Source organism: Stomoxys calcitrans, chromosome 1 (genome assembly GCF_963082655.1).
Source record: "Stomoxys calcitrans chromosome 1, idStoCalc2.1, whole genome shotgun sequence".
Classification (NCBI taxonomy): domain Eukaryota; kingdom Metazoa; phylum Arthropoda; class Insecta; order Diptera; family Muscidae; genus Stomoxys; species Stomoxys calcitrans.
The window spans coordinates 248938109-248950153 of record NC_081552.1 but is presented as its reverse complement, the minus strand read 5'-3'; the positions used below and the strand labels follow the sequence as shown (position 1 = coordinate 248950153).

Genomic DNA, 12045 nt, shown 5'->3' with positions numbered 1-12045 from the left:
AGAATGATATCGAGAGGCCCAACACAACTCGCTGTCTCAAACTTCGGTAAAATCGGACATAAAATGCGCCTTTTATGGGCCCAAAACCTTAAAGCTATATCCAAATCTAGACAGACCTCGACCAACTTGAAGAATGATGTCGAAGGGCCTAACAGAACTCACTGTTCCAAATTTCATTAAAATCGGATAATAAATATTTCTTTTATGGGCCTAAGACCAAATCTGGACCGATAAATCGGCGTATGGGTCTATATGGCAGCTATATCCAAATCTGAACCGACCTCTGCCAAATTGAAGAATGATGTGGAAAGTCCTAACACAACTCACTGTCCCAAATTTCAGCAAAATCGAATAATAAATATGGATTTTATGGGCCTAAGACCCAAAATCGTCATATCGGTCTATATGGCAGCTATATCCAAATCTGGACCGATCTCAGCCAAATTGAAGAAGGATGTACACAGGCCTAACACAACTCACTGTCTTAAATTTCAGCTAAATCGGACAATAAATGCACCTTTTATGTGCCCAAAACCTTAAAACGAGAGATCGGTCTATATGGCAGCTATATCCAAACCTGGACCGATCTGGGCCAAATTAAAGAAAGATGTCTACTGGCCTAATACATTAATGTGGCTTTAATGGGCCTAAGACCCTAAATCGGCGGATCGGTCTATATGGCAGCTATATCCAAATCTGGACCGACCTGAACCAAATTGAAGAATGATGTCGAAAGGCCTAATAAAACTCACTGTCCCAAATTTCAGGAAAATCGGATAATAAATGTGACTTTTATGGGCCTAAGACCCTAAATCGGCGGATCGGTCTATATGGCAGCTATATTCAAATCTGGACCGATCTGAGCCAAATTTAAGAAGGATGTACACTGGCCTAACACAACTCACTGTCTTAAATTTCAGCAAAATCGGACAATAAATGTGACTTTTATAGGCCTAAGACCCTAAATCGGCGGATCGGTCTATATGGAGGCTTTATCAAGATATAGTCCGATATAGTCCATCTTCGAACTTAACCTGAAAAAAAAGAATCTGTGCAAAATTTCAGCTCAATTTCTCTATTTTTAAAGACTGCAGCGTGATTTCAACAGACAGACGGACGGACATGGCTAGATCGTCTTAGATTTCATAGGGCCACCCATCCTTCGGTGGTGGGTATAAAAAAAGGGCCCGACTACACCTTTTTTCCACCACTGCATTGTTGTTCACTTCCTTTTCGTGATTGTATGCGCGTAGTGAATAATACATAGAGCATTCACTGTTTTTTTTTCTCAAAATTTCTTGGCCATGGAGTGCATGTGGGTTCATTGGAAATATGTCATGAAATATCGACAAACATGGAAAAAGACCAAGAAAAGCAAGTAAACAATCTTTTTAGAATAAGGAAATAACAAGAAAAGAGTACTTGAATGCCAAATTGGTTAGGTTAGGTTGGGTTTGGGCTTAAGTGGCGGCAGTCTGCCATCAGACTCACTTAGACGTTTTCGTCCACTGTGGTACCACAGGAACAGAAGAAGGAAGATGCCTGCTAGTTCCTACTGTTGGACCATACTTGCGAATGTGCACATCCGCTAAATCAGACAGGTTCTCAAAGAAATGAGAACCTAAAGTAGAACTCCATCTGACTGCTAGTGTGGGACACACACACAGCAGATGTTCTATAGACTCTTCTTCTTCGATGTCCTCACAGCTTCTGCAATTTATTATTAGACTTTGCTGAAATTTGGGACAGTGAGTTGTGTTGGACCCTTCGACACCCCTCTTCAATATGGCTTAGATCGGTACAGATTTCGTTATAGCGCCCATATAGACCGATCCGCCGATTTTGGGTTCAGGCCCATATAAGCCCCATTTATTATTAGACTTTGCTGAAATTTGGGACAGTGAGTTGTGATGGGCCCTTCGACATCCCACTTCAATTTGGCTTAGATCGGTTTAGATTTGGATATAGCACCCATAGAGACCGATCCGCCGATTTAGGGTGTTAGGCCCATAAAAGCCCCATTTATTATTAGATTTTGCTGAAACTTGGGACAGTGAGCTGTATTAAGCCCTTCGACATTCTACTTCAATTTGGCGCAGATCGGTCCAGATTTGGATATAGCTGCTATATAGACCGATCCGCCGATTTAGGGTCTTAGGCCCATAAAACCAATATTTATTATCCGATTTTGCTGAAATTTGAGACAATCAGTTGTGTTAGGCCCATCGAAATTTTTCTTCAATTTGGCCCAGATCGGTTCAGATTTGGATATAGGCCTTAAAGACCTATCTCTCGATTTAAGGTTTTAGGTCCATAAAAAGCCACATTTATTATATTGTTAGGCCACACGATATTTTTCTTCAATTTGGCCTAGATCAGTCTAGATTTGGATATAGCTGCCATATAGACCGATCCCCCGATGTCGCCGAAATTCGGGACAGTGAGATATGTTAGCCTCTTCGACATTTTTCTGCAATTTGGCGTAAAATCGGTCCACATTTGGATATATCTTCCAAATGGACCTATATATCTCGATTAAAGGTCTTGGCTCCATAAAAGGCGCATTTATTATCCGATTTCACTGAAATTTGACACAATAACTTATGTTAGGTTTTTCGACATCCATGTCGTATATGGTTCAGATCGGTTTATTTTTAGATATAGCTACTAAGAAGATCAATATTTTGTTATATACCATTGAACAATGACTTGTACTTATTAGTATTTGGTCCAAACAAACGTTTACTTGTTTCTTTAACGGATAATAAAATTGAAAGAAAAACTATGGAAAATTCCAATGTATGGCGTTTTCTGTGGAAATTTGAAACAAGCCTTCTACCCCCCTCAAATGAATTCCAATTAAAACAACGACCATACTAAGAAATACTTAATGAAGTCCTATTAAATCAGCAATCGATATTTGTCTTAAGTACAGCAATTTATGAAAGGGTATTAGAAAAGATTATGATGCAACTTAAGTTCAAAGCCAGGAGTTCTCTTCGGACTTATATAAAGCAACAGCAATTGCATGTGGGCATATTTCGATATAGCTGCTATGGGGCATAAGGTATGATTTTTTCGCCGGATTTCGGCGAAAGGTGGTTTACGTATATACCCGGATGGTGGGTATCCAAATTTCTGCCCGGCCGAACTTAACGACTTTTTACTTGTTTTGAAAGATATGGACCGTACTTGTCATGGCTGTTAGAAGTCCTAAAAAATACCACCTTAAACATTTTAGCCAAATCAGTTAAGAATTGCTGCCTCTAGACGCTCAAGCGTCAAGACTCAAGACCCAGCTATATCAAGGCATTAACCGATATAGCCCATTTACAATCCCAACCGACCTCCACCAAACGAGAATATTTGTGCAAAATTTCAAGCGCTTAGCTTTACTACTTCGAAAGTTAGCGTGCTTTCTACAGACAGACAGACTGACGGACTGAAATGGCTAGATCGACTTTTAATGCCAAGATGATCAAGAATATTTAAACTTAATGGGTGTCGCAGATCAATATTTCGATGTGTCACAAACGGAATAACGAAATTAGTACGCCCCCACCCTATGGTGGATGGCATAAAAAACAAAAAGGACTAAACTTAAATTTCATCACCCAAAAGAGTTCTTTTTTATCTTGCAGCAACGCCAACAAATGGTTGTAAATAAACTCAACTAACCTCTATTTGCTCCTGTTATCAAAACTAAATAATTAGAATTTTAGGAAGCGAACACTTATTTCACATTTTCCTTCTTTTCAACCTTTTCCCACTTTGCATTGTCATTCAAACTTTTCACCCCACTGTTTGGCCTGCATGCAATGAAATTTTAGCTATCACCATGATATTTCATGCCTTGAATGCCTTCAGGCATAACAACTTGTAATAGTGTTAATAATTAGAGTAAACTAATTAGCCAATCCTGCAAATGATCAAAGATTCACATAGCTGTTGACTTAAAACTTTGCCTTTCACTTGGCTACCCTTTGACTTTCAATCTCATTATTTATCCAAACTACTATTGCCACTTTAACCTTCTCTCGACTGCTAAACTTTTAGCAATCATAAAGAATAGCCCGAAGGTAGCCCATAGGAAATGGTATAATGACTTTGGTGTTTTCTTCGTTGACAAATTTATTGCAAGTTTACAGACTCATTGGCAAAACTACTTGACCGAAACCGACCGAGTTATGTAACTCTGAGGGGTATGAAGAAAAATTTTAAGCATGAAACTTTGCTAAGCCAAAAATGTTTGTATGCTGTTGTGTGCTTTCAGGGAAGTTTTCACAGAATTTCCTCAAAGTGTCGAAAAGGGAAACCAAAAGATTTAAGCCATGCACAAGGCGAATACAAATGGCAGTTCAATGTATCCAAGTTTGGCATGATGAAGAGTATATTAAATATCCTTGGGTCATAGCGCAAGAAATTGACAAAACACAAAAGCATGGAAGAGTTTTCTTTTCTTACTTGGAGTGGGGGATGAAAAGTATTATCAGGGAGAATGGTCCATACACAGCCATTATGTTTCTATCTAGAACAAAACGGTTAAGATAATGGGGGCTCCAAAACAACTCAGTGCTTCAGATATGGTTGATATGGGATAAAATACGCCCTTTTACTCCTCTAAGACAATAAATTGAGAGTTCGGTCAGTATTTATAAATATCGTTCGATCTTTACCATATTTGGATGTCGAAGGACCTAAACTAAGACACTGATCCAAATTTCAGCAAAATCGGGCAACTAATAAGGCTTTTATAGACCTAAGATCGATTTTATACAAAACTCACTGTGTTAAACGAAATCGGGCAATAAACCCGGCTTTTATGGGCCTTGGAGCTTGCTTCGGGAGATCGGTCTATATTGGTGGCCTATCTTATCCTAAGAGCAAAAACAAGTAAAAACGGGACAAGTTCGGCAGCCTGAATCTTGGGAACCCCACTACCATGAATTCTGTTAAAAATGTACAAAAAATAAGCATTGGGTTGCCCAAAAAGTAATTGCGGATTTTTTAAAAGAAAGTAAATGCATTTCTAATAAAACTTAGAATGAACTTTAATCAAATATACTTTTTTTAAACTTTTTTTTTCTAAAGCAAGCTAAAAGTAAAAGCTGATAACTGACAGAAGAAAGAATGCAATAACAGAGTCACAAGCTGTGAAAAAATTTGTCAACGCCGACTATATGAAAAATCCGCAATTACTTTTTGGGCAACCCAATAAAAAGGCATTAAGTTCGGTCGGGCTGAACTTTGGATACCCACTACCTCGGCTATATACGTAAACCACCATTTGTCATGTTCCGGTGAAAAATGCATAATTTATGTCCACATAGCAGCTTTATCAAATTTATAATAAGTACAAGTCATTGTTCAATTGTGAATAACAAAATTTTGACCTTTTTAGTAGCTATATCTAAAAATAAACCGATCTGAACCATATCCTACACAGATGCCGAAAAGCCCAACATAAGTCACTGTGTCTAATTTTAGGGAAATCGGACAATATATGCGCCTTTTATGGGCTCCAAACCTTAAATCGAAAGATCGGTCTATATGGCAGCTATATCCAAATCTGGACCGATCTGGGCCATATTGCAGAAGTATATCGAGGGGCTTAACCTTATTCGCTGTCCCACATTTTGGCGACATCAGACAATAAATGCGGCTTTTATGGGCTTAAAACCTTAAATCGAGAGATCGGTCTATATGGCAGCTATATTCAAATCTGATCCGAACTGGGCCATATTGCAGAAGTATAAGGAGAGGCTTAATTTTACTCACTGTCCCAAATTCCGGCGACATCGGACTATAAATGAGCCTTTTATGGGTTTAAAACCTTAAATCGAGAGTTCGGTCTATATGGCAGCTATATCCAAATCTGGACCGATCTAGGCCAAATTGAGGAAGGATGTCGAGAGGCATAATTTAACTCTCTGTCCCAAATTTCGGCGACATCGGACAATAAATGCGCCTTTTATGGGCTCCAAACCATAAATCGAGACATCGGTCTATATGGCGGCTATATCCAAATCTTGATCGATCTAGGCCAAATTAAAGAAAGATGTCGAATGGCCTAACACAACTCACTGTCCCAAATGTCAGCAAAATTGGATAATAAATGTGGCTTTTATAGGCCTGAAACCCTAAATCGGCGGATCGGTCTATATAGCAGCTATATTCACATCTGGACCGATCTGGGCCAAATTAAACAAAGATGTTGAGTGGCCTAACAAAACTCAATGTCCAAAATTTTTGCGAAATCGGAAAATAAATGCGCCTTTTATGGGCCTAAGGCCATAAATCGGCGGATCGGTCTATATGCGAGGACCTCTAAATGTTGGCGACATTTGCGAGGTACAATGTCATGCATGATCATTTAAAAAATTCTCCTCAAAGAGGTGTCGCGGGACGCCGTTCAGACTCCGCTATAAAAAAAGCTCCCTTTTCATGGAGTTCAAACTTGAAGGGGAAAGCACTCACTGATATGTGAGAATTTGCCTCTTCTCGGTTCCTAGAGGTAATGTTCTTCCTTAGGATAATGTTCTCATAAGGGTAGGGATGGCACCTCAGACATTTCGACTCAAATATGGATATCAAATTCGTGTTGCACTTCCAAATCCCTTTAATTGGAGCCCCATATTGCCAGGGCCGGTAAATATGAACCGTTTGAAGGGTGTTTTGGGTCTTGGGCGGCCACCGGCACTTTGCACTGAAAATAGATATCAAACTCGTTTTTTATTCCCAACGGAAATGAAGTTCAGTTTAGGGGGTGCTTTAGGGCGTATCCCAAAACACTTGGCTTCAAAATTGGATATCATATTCGTTTTCTACTCTCCAATACGTTTCATTTGAGTCCCATATTGTCATAATGGGTCAAATAAACCATTTGACGTATCTGTAGGAGGAAAAGCGCCACCTAGACTTGAACGCAAATTTTAATGTCATATTCGTAATCTACTCCCACCCTTCGGTGGTGGATATAAAAATCGGACCTGAGACAACAAAAAGCCAAAACAAGTAAAAGCGTGTTAAGTTCGGCCGGGCTGAATCTTATATACCCTCCACCATGGATCGCATTTGTCGAGTTCTTTCCCGGTCACTCTTTTTAAACAAACAAAGGATAAAAAAAAGAATTGCTATGCAAATTGAATTGAATGTGAATGTGGTCTTCCACAGTAGAAGTCTATGTGTAAAATGTCTCCCAATTCGAATAAGTATTGGCCCTTTTAGTGGCTCAAGAAGTAAAATAGGAAGATCGGTCTATAGGCGAGCTGTATCAGGCTAGAGACCGATTCAGATTATATATGACACGTGTATTGGAGGTCATGGGAGAAGACGTTGTACAAAATTTCAGCCAAATCGGATAATAATTGCGCCCTATAGAGGCTTAAGAAGTCAAGACCCTAGATCGGTTTATATGACAGTTATATCAGGTTATGGACCGATTGCGACCATAATTGGTACAGTTGTTGGAAGTCATAACAAAACATTTCGCGCAAAATTTCAGCCAAATCGGATAGGTATTGCGCCCTCTAGAGGCTCAAGAAGTCAAGACCCCAGATCGGTTTATATGGCAGCTATATCAGGTTATGAAGCGAATGCAACCATAATTGGTACAGTTGTTGGAAGTCATAAAGAAACACGTCATGCGAAAATTCAGCCAAATCGGATAGGAATTGCGCCCTTTAGAGGCTCAAGAAGTCAAGACCCTAGATCGGTTTATATCAGGTTATGGACCGATTGGAAGCATAATTGGCACAGTTATTGGTAATCAAAACAAAATACCTTATGTAAAATTTTAGCCAAATCGGGTGAGAATTGCGCCCTCTAGAGGCTGAAGAAGTCAAGACCATAGATCTGTCTATATGGCAGCTATATTAAAACATGGACCGATTAGGCTCATTTACAATCTCAACCGATCTACACTAATAAGAAGTATTTGTGTAAAATTTCATGCGAATAGCTTTACTCTTTCGAAAGTTCGACAGACAGACGAACGGACGGAGAGACGGACAGGCGGACGGACGGGCAGATGGACAGACGGACGGACGGACAGATGGACAAACGGACGGACGAACGGACAGACGGCCGTACAGACAGACGGACGAACGGACAGACGGACGGACAGACAAACGGACGGACGGACGGACTGACGGATGGATGGACGGACGGACGGAGGTTAGATAGACAGACGGACGGACGGTAAGATGGACAGACGGACGGACATGGTCAGTTCGATTTGAAACATTGTCATGACGATTAAGAAGATGTGTACTTTATGGTGTCTTAAAAGAATATTTCGAGGAGTTGCAAACAGAATGACGAAATTAGTATACTTCCATCCTATGGTGGAGGGTATAAAAAGGGATACCACCTTTTCTTGCTAATCGGGCCCCCCGCTTGTAATGCGACTATAGTTCAGTCTTTTTACGACTTCTTTCATCATGACTTCTCTATGAAGAGGTGTCGCTAAGTGGCTTTCCTTTCGGAGACATAGCTATGTCATTGGGCTATAGCTTGAATCGGGCATCATTCATGACAGATGTGTCTCCTATTCTTTGAAGGAATGTTGGTATACATGCCCTAAGGGTGTTTACCCACAGTACATTCCATTTTAACCTAAAACGTGTTTGCTTGTTTGATTTTTCGATTTTTTTCCTACATTGCGCTGTTTTCGATTTTACATGCCATGTGTGTTATCATCTATCGGCCTAAATACGCCATTGATACTGATGGGTGGTATTATTGGAAATTCATTGTTGGCATGTATTTCCCAATTATTACATTATCTATTTAGCGTTGACATGAAAGGCAGTCAGCTCACCCATCAATATCACCTCAAATTATATGCGACCTTAATGTGCACGTGACACAAAAGTTGAGGTTATGGCAAACCGACAATGCCTAAGGGTTTCAAATTCAAAACGAAAGTCAAATGCAGAGTCATTTTCACATACCTCCGGAGATGACATGTAAATGACATGGCGGCTAGGTGGCTGGGTGGTATTTAATATTCCTACCTAGGTGCTTGTGTGGCTGAGAGTGATAAGGAATTGCCGTATGATTATAACGGTGATTATCACTAAATTTTGTTTACCTTTAATTAGAACAACTCACCAATTGTTGATGACCATGTTGATAGCATAAGATTGTGATTGCCTTCTGATAAGCCGTTTAAACATATCATAAATTAAAATGGCAAATAAGAAAATATGAAACCCACTACAGTGAACTAAATCTGAAAATAATGCAAAGTGTAGTGTTTATAAATTTTTTTTTTGGCTTATTTATAAAATTTTCCATAATTTTTTTGGTTTTGTTGTTGCCATGTTACTGACAAAATATGACCCAATGGTTTTTTTGATAGTATTTGATTTCCTGCTCTGTTGTTTGTTTGTTTCGATGTTTTTGTTTAATGAAATTTGGATTAACAAAAAACACCTTTTATTTATATTTCCTTGGCCTATCTTATCAACAGCAACCAAAGAATTTCATAGCAAGCTGTCTGAATCAGGTATTCAAGATGGTGGGTGTTAATTAAGATATTCTTATCTTTGCCACATTTATGGCAATGAAATATACAAAGTGTTCTAAATCACTGAATAAAACATTATTTATAAACTGGCCAGAGACCATCGTCAGAAAATACCCCTCGAAATAATGTTGAGGATTAGGTAGTGGTTTTTCCCAATTGCTCTATGAAAGGCCGTTAAACTTAAGGGCATTGGCGAAATTTCTCCCATGTAAAGAAGATTAAAGTTAAGACTAGAAAGTTCATATCATGGCTATGGTGATTAGCAGTTTGAATGTCGAACGAAAACTAGTTTCACTTTTATCGGCCAAGACTAGTTGGGCCGAAATCTCTCTGTAACCTATTTCAGCTCCCATATAAACCGATCTGCCTGATTTCATACTTCTCCACCCTAGGAGGGGGAAATACTAATTTCGTCATTTCGTTTGTAACACATTGAAATATTGATCTGCGACTCAACAAAGTGTATATATATTCAAATTCTTGACATTCCTAGTCGATTTAGCCATATCTGCCGGTCCGTTCGTCTCACAGTGGGAGAAAATCCAAAAAGATGCCGTGGGAGAACAGGTAAAGATATCTCTTACATATTTCGAATGGTTGAGGCGTTAGCGAGATCAAGAGCAAAAATTTCAAGGCCCTAGGTTGTTCGGGCGCATTTTGGCAGGCCCCTAAAACTGGTCTCAGCGGTAATACGAAAATTTTGTAGAAAATTTGCTGTGGAGGCCACAAATATTGTAAAGTGAAAAAAAATGTTTGCATGCTAAGTTCGGGCGGGCCGAATCTAATATACCCTCAACCATGGATCTCTTGCCACGGTATCTCTTTTTAGGCAAACAAAGGATAAAAGAAAAGAATTGCTATGTTATTGGAACAATATCTAGTTATGGTTCATTTCGGACCATAATTAAACTGAATATTGGAGACCATAGTAGAAGTCATTGCGCACTTTGGGGGCTGAAGAAGTAAAAGAGGAGAATCGGTTTATAGGGGAGCTGCAGTAGGCTATAAACCGATTCATGCCATTTTCGACACGTATGTTAAAGGTCATAAGAAAAGACGTTGTACAAAATTTCAGCTAAATCGGTTAATAATTGCGCCCTCTAGAGGCTCAAGAAGTCAAGATCCCAGATCGGTTTCTATGGCAGCTATATCCGGTTATGAACCGATTTGAACTATTCTTAACACAGATGTTGAAAGTCATAACGAATCACGTCATGTTAAATTTCAGCCAAATCGGATAATAATTGCGCCCTCTAGAGGCTCAAGAAGTCAAGACCCCAGATCGGTTTATATGGCAGGTATATCAGGTTATGGACCGATTTGAGCCATTCTTAACACAGATGTTGAAAGTCATAACGAAACACCTCATGTTAAATTTCAGCCAAATCGGATAATAATTGCGCCCTGTAGAAGCTCAAGAAGTCAAGACCCCAGATGGGTTTATATGATAGCTATATCAGGTTATAAACCGATTTGAACCATACTAAGCGTAGTTGTTGGAAGTGCTACCAAAACACTACGTGCAAAATTTCAGTTAAATCGGATGAGAATTGCGCCCTCTAGAGGCTCAAGAAGTCAAGACCCCAGATCGGTTTATATGGCAGCTATATCAGGTTATGAACCGATTTGAACCATTTCTAATACAGTTGTTGGAAGCCATAACAAAACACGCCATGCAATATTTCATCCACATCGGTTAGGAATTGCTCCCTGTAGAGGCTCAAGAAGTCAAGACCCCAGATCGGTTTATAAGGTACCTATATCAGGTTATTAACCGATTTGAACTATTCTTAGCACAGTTGTTGAAAGTCATAACGAAACACCTCATGCTAAATTTCAGCCAAATCGTATGAGAATTGCGCCCTCTACAGGCTCAAGAATTCAAGACCCAAGATCGGTTTATATGGCAGCTATATCAGGTTATGAACCGATTTGAACCATATTTGGCACAGTTGTTGGAAGTGCTACCAAAACACTACGTGCAAAATTTCAGTTAAATCGGATGAGAATTGCGCCCTCTAGAGGCTCAAGAAGTCAAGACACCAGATCGGTTTATATGGTAGCTATATAAGGTTATGGACCGAATCGGATATGAATTATGCCCTCTAGCGGCTCAAGAAGTCAAGATCCCAGATCGGTTTATAAGACAGCTATATCAAAACGTGGACCGATATAGCCCATTTACAATTCCAACCGACCTACACTAATAAGAAGCGTTTGTGCAAAATTTCAAGGAGATAGCTTTACTCCTTCGAAAGTTAGCGTGCTTTCGACAGACAGACAGACGGACGGACATGGCTAGATCGACTTAAAATGTCATGACGATCAAGAATTTATATACTTTATGGGGTCTTAGACGAATATTTCGAGGAGTTACAAACAGAATGACGAAATTAGTATACCCCCATTCTATGGTGGAGGGTATGAAAAACATTTGCCCAAACCATACCGTAGCGCAGAGGTTACCATGTTCGCCTATGATGCTGAACGCCTGGGTTCGAATCCTGGCGAGA

General features: G+C 39.6%; 1 protein-coding gene across 8 annotated transcripts in view; it reads right to left on the bottom strand.

The window, feature by feature from the left end:
• LOC106094995 (calcium-binding protein E63-1) overlaps positions 1-12045 on the bottom strand; it is a 272836-nt gene that overhangs the window by 122510 nt on the left and 138281 nt on the right. The window lies entirely within an intron of this gene.